The sequence below is a fragment of the Astatotilapia calliptera genome, chromosome 9 (genome assembly GCF_900246225.1).
Source record: "Astatotilapia calliptera chromosome 9, fAstCal1.2, whole genome shotgun sequence".
Classification (NCBI taxonomy): Eukaryota; Metazoa; Chordata; class Actinopteri; order Cichliformes; family Cichlidae; genus Astatotilapia; species Astatotilapia calliptera.
Genome location: NC_039310.1, coordinates 17706233 through 17712264, shown reverse-complemented (window position 1 = coordinate 17712264; position 6032 = coordinate 17706233).

Genomic DNA, 6032 nt, shown 5'->3' with positions numbered 1-6032 from the left:
GGTGAAGCTCCACACCATCTAATGTAAAGACTTCTCTGTCAGCTTTCTTTGTAGTTTTCCTTTAAGATTAACCCCAAAAAACTGGCACTGCAGAGGGCAAAGAGAGGTGGAGGAAATGGAGCAAAGCCATAGTGGAATCAATCTCATCAAAGATGAGAGATTTCACGGTAGATTTGGGTAATATCTTAAACTGCATTTACATTTTTGGCAAGAAGGAAAGGAAAAAGCAGGCAGTGCTAATTGACAAAACAGAAAAGTAATATAGAGACAGTCTTGTGGAGCAAAAACACTTGCAAAAAGTTTTTTTTCTTTTTTGTAATTATGCAAAAATTTTAACTAAATGTCCCGACTGAATGAACAGCCAGCAAATATGCACGTCTCCTCAGAGTCCTGCTGCAAGTGTGGAAAAACAGCAGTTCCACCCTAGACCTGTTATGCAAACTAACTGTTACTGGGTTCACTCTCCACTTCATGCTGCATGCGCAAACATGATCCCTGTATGTATGCTTCACAGCTGCATGCATAATTATGCCTGGGTGGACACATACAGGGGTTTTGGGGAGTTTTGAATGTCTTTGAAAGCACTAACCAGTGCTCGATTTCTTTCTGTCTGCATGCATTTATGTGATGCACACGACAGAACATAAGTGAGTTGGGAGGGCCACAGATGAAGGAGCCATCCATAAGTAAAAGACGGAGGAAGAGTTGAGCTGCGCTGCTCATGAAAAGATGAATGCTGTGCAGCTTTTGGCATGTTTATCAGTAAGTCTCAGAGGGAAGAGGATGCTTGCTTGATTGATGGCTGCTCAGTTTCTAATTACTCTGACGTGGTTGGACTCCTGTTAATCCTGTCAAAACTCCAAATCTGACTCTCAATACTGCCTGCTGCATTGCCACTGAGGAGGTGAAAGGACATAAATAAGTTGATGCCTTCGGTTGCTTTACTAACAGAAAGACTCTTCCTGCTCCTTCCTCCTCTCCTAATGGATTTGAGAGGCTTTGTGCATTTCTGTGGGCGTGTAAATGGATGTGATCGGCAGTTGCCGCATTTAACAGTGGCTAATGATGATGGATAAAGATGCTGATTACAGTGGCTACACGTCTTGGGTCTGTCCCTGTCTTCTTTCACCACAGCCTCTGAGGTTTTTTTCCTCACACCAGTGTGTCAAAGCGGCATGATAATTATCCTCCCCTCACTGTCTCTCCATGTCAGTTGAATGCTGCCTTTACTGTTAATTTGACACCATTTTGAGGTTAAGGAGTCGTGTGTGATGAGGAAATGAGTTCTGTTTCTCTGTTTGACTGGTCAAGATGTAATAACGCAGTGGTTTTTCAGCTCCTTTTGATTAGGCCATACCATTTCACAATCCCTTTAGTGACACACTTACACCTGAAAAAAGGGCACATTACAAGGGCTCAACTGAAGTCTGGGCACTTTCTACAAGGGTAAAGGAGGTGTTTGACATAATTTATGCTCACTAAAAGTTCATTTGCTGGGTCTCTCATCACTGGGAAATCAGGTGCAGGGATTTATTCATACACGGCAACATACGAGACAAAAGCAGCTTGAGTCACTATTTGGTATGACCACTTTTATTCTTCAACACAGTGTGAACTCTCTAAGGCAGCTTTCTTTTAATTTCCTGAAGTAATCTTCAGAAAAGCTTCTCCAGGCTTCTTGAAGGACATTCAAAGCTCTTCTTTGCATGCTGGCTGTCTTTTGTTCTGTTCTCTGTAAAGATGATTCCACACGGCTTCAATAATGTTGAGGTTCAGGCTCCGGGGATGCCAGTCCTTGACTGATAGTGCTCCATTGTGTGTTTTTCGATCCAGGTATGCTTTTACTGTACTGACAGTGTTTTTTTGTTCTCAGTTGTCCTTGTCCTTTTTCTTTTGTTCTCCATTTGTTCACTTTCCTCAAATCAAAATAAGGACACACTACACATCATGTCAAGATATGCCAAGTTTTCAGCTAATATATTTTTGGAAATCATCTTTTTTATCCAAAAATACCATTATATGTCTGTGAAACTGTGTTATCTTTGGCATTTTTGTAGATTCAAGTAAAGAAATGGGAACCAATTAATAATTTTTGTGACAGGCTGCTTGTAATAAAGCGCCTATTGTTATGTGGAGACACACCACTGACTTTTTGTCCTTGTTAAGTGGCTAAACAAATAAACAAAAAAACAAAAAAACATTCCTTTAGGTAAAGGTCGGGATTGAAAACAAGCAAAAAAAAAAAAAGTAGCCAGTGTCCAACAGAAAAATCTGAAAGACCTTCAAAAAGCCTGGAAAACTATCGCTCAAGACCACTTTTGAAACATTACAACAAGTCTGGCTGACAGTATAAACAAATGAGAGGTGGCTCAAAGATTAGCGCTAAGCATCAAGTTTTGTAAAAACACATACTGGGGGGAAGTTTGGACTGTATTAAACCTAATCACGATGCTTTTTCATATAGTGTCCTGCTAGCATCACAAATCAAACCAAAATCAAATCAAATCACTTTTATTGTCACATCACATGTGCAGGTACATTGGTACAGCACATGTGAGTGAAATTCTTGTGTGCGAGCTTCACAAGCAACAGAGTTGTGCAAAATACAATAATGTAAATAAGCAAAATACAAGAATGGCTACATCTGAAAAAATAAATATATGTACAATATATAATAGTATATGCATTTCTGGATGTGTATACTAAATATTTTTTCTACGCGTGTGTGTGTGTGTGTGTGTGTGTGTGTGTGTGTGTGTGTGTGTACACATATTTTACAAATTAAATAGAGTAAACAATAAATAAAATATATAAAAATATACAAAGTTGAGACATGTGCAAAACAGTGGCATTACTGTACAGTATGGAGTGCATAATGTTAAAGTTCCAGTAGTGAAGCTGAGGTGTCTATGAAGTGTTCAGCAGTCTGATGGCCTGGTGGAAGAAGCTGTCTCTCAGTCTGCTGGTTCGGGACCGGATGCTGCAGAACCTCCTTCCTGATGGAAGTAGTCTGAACAGTTTATGGCTGGGGTGACTGGAGTCCTTGATGATCCTCCCCGCTTTCCTCAGGCAGCGCTTCCTGTAGATGTCACAAAGAGTTAATAGAGGTTTTGCTAGCTTACAAAAAGTTATTTCTGTGCTTTCAGCTGCAATTCTTTGGTTTTCGTTAATTTTTCTCAATAGTTGCAATTTGGATATATGGACAAGGGGGAAACTAAGGCAACATCAAAATACAATGTTTTAGTAAGATGCTTGGTCTGCTGTGAAAAAATTCCAAAAGGTATTTCATCATTTGTCATTTTAATGTCTGTCTGACAAGTTGGTTCAAAATCTCCTACATTTTGATCTGAAGACTGCAAAAGCCATACCATGTAATAGTTGAGTCTAATTGAATTGAATTGAATCAAATCTCTATTTTGAACATCTTAAAAAAGTACAACAAGAGAGAAGTAAAAAAGAGACAAACAAACAAAAAAGCACAATTTCCACACCATCTATATGAATCTGCACTTTTGGGAATTCCCAAATAAGACTATTTTAGTTTACTTAGATTAAGCGATAGTTTATTCCTGTCAAACTATTTTTTAATTTTGCACATTTCTGATGTAATTGTATCCAGCAGCTCTTTTAGATTCCCCCCAGAACAAAAAATATTTGTGTCGTCTGCAAATAATACTAATTTTGATATCAATACAAATATAATTTATATAAAGGTTCATATAATTGTAATACTCATTAAATTATTCAGTGACTCAGCATTCCCTATGGAAGGCAGCACTATCAGCCTGGAAAAGACATTCGGATTAGAACAGATATTTTAATCCCAAAGGTGATCACTCGAGAAAAAAGACCCAATTAACTCATTCACTGCCAGCCATTTTCAAATCAGGTAACTCCCCATTGCCAGGGTTTTTGAGCATTTTTACTCATTTTTGAAGAGCCACAGAAAACTGTGTGTTATGATCATATAAACGCTGAACCTAGAGTCAGTACGGATTCAGATCAAGCAGATCAACATCATCGGCACTATTAGATTCAATAGAATACATCACAAATTCCATAGACAAAAAGCAATATGTGGCTGGGTTATTCATAGACTTGACAAAGGCATTTGACACTATAGATCATGATATATTAATAAGAAAACTGGAACGTTATGGTGTCAGAGGGGTAGTTTTAGATTGGGTCCGGAGTTATTTAAGTGACAGAAAGCAGTTTGTGAAAATAAATGGTGGTTGCTCCTTATATATGGACATTGCTTGTGGTGTACCCCAAGGGTCAGTTTTGGGTCCAAAATTCTTCAACTTGTACATTAACGACATCTGTAAAGTGTCCAAAGTATTAAAAATGGTTCTCTTTGCTGACGATACAAACATTTTTTGCTCTGGTGATGATCTGCAGAATTTATTGGAGGATATGACTAATGAAATAAGTAAAGTGAAGTTCTGGCTTGATAAAAACAAATTATCATTAAATTTGAATAAATCTAAACTGATGTTATTTGGAAATAGTAGTTTAAATACAAATGCAAAGATTCAAATAAATGGTGTTGATATTGAAAGAGTCAGTGAAAATAAATTTCTGGGGATAATAATAGATGAAAAACTTAACTGGAGAGCTCACGTAAGATATATTCATTCCAAAGTATCACGAAGCATTGCAGTACTAAACAAGGCAAAACAGGTATTCGACAGAACATCACTTCATATTCTCTACTGTTCACTGGTTTCACCATACTTAAGCTATTGTGCAGAGGTCTGGGGCAATAACTATAAAACCACATTACATTCACTTTTTACTCTTCAAAAGAAAGCAATTCGAATCATCCACAATGCAGGTTATAGGGAACATACAAACTCACTATTTTTGCAGTCTGAAATATTGAAAATTGACGATATAGTGAAATTCCAAACAGCACAAATTCTATTCAAAGCAAAAAATAAAGAACTGCCAGGTAATATTCAGAGTATGTTTTTTTTGAAAGAAGGAAGTTATAATTTAAGGGGTTTTTGTAACGTCAAAACAATGAAGGTACGTACTACAAGAAAAGGCTTTTGTGTTTCTGTTCAAGGAGTGAAACTATGGAACAAACTGAATATGGAATTAAAGCAATGTCCAAACATAAAACTGTTCAAAAAGAGTTATAAAAATATGATCTTCTCGATCTATAAAGAAAAGGAAAATATTTAAATTAAGTGAATGTCTCTATTTAAAAACAAACAAACAAAAAATTCATGATGTGATATTATAGTATATAGTATATCAGAAATCTGTTCACTATTTTTATTACAAATTATATCAGTAAGGAAGCTGACTAAATATTCACTGATAATTTATGGGACAGGGGTGGGATTAAATAAGTGAATACTTCTTCCCACTCCCTTTCAACATGTAAATTAATCAGAATGTTTTTTTGTATGTAATTTGTATAGTATATTTTTTTCTCTCTTATTTCTTTTCTAAATGTACTTGTATATTGTTCACATGTTGAAATAAATTACCAATCAATCAATCAACCTACCAAAATGAAGAACAGACTCTCTTCTTGCATCCAAAAAAAAAGCTTGTTTCTACCATTTTCCATTCTTTAGTAATCAGCTGTAGAAGAGAGGTGGGTTCCACCAAAAATGCCTGTTTTGACCAAAAAAAGGGAGAAAACGAGCTTTTTGTGAAAAATACATTTCAAGCAGAAAAGTGCCTTTGACACTAATATTTCTTGCTTTGTGACACCTCTAACATATAAAATAGTTTTTCACTTCTATAAAACAGAAATAACACTGAGAAAGGTTATGTTTTATCAAAACAATTTATTTACAAATATATGAAAAAATAAAATTCACTGACAAGCTGCCCGAGGTTGTATTCTGGCCCCTCCCATTGAAAAACGTAATTGACGTCTATAGACGTCAATGGCAGTGAATGAGTTAATGCCCTTTACAGCATAAACAGAGCCACCAAATCTGGTCACTGTGGGGTCAAGTGGAAGCCTAACCCAGCTGTCACAGAGCAAAATGTGGGGTACACCCTAAACA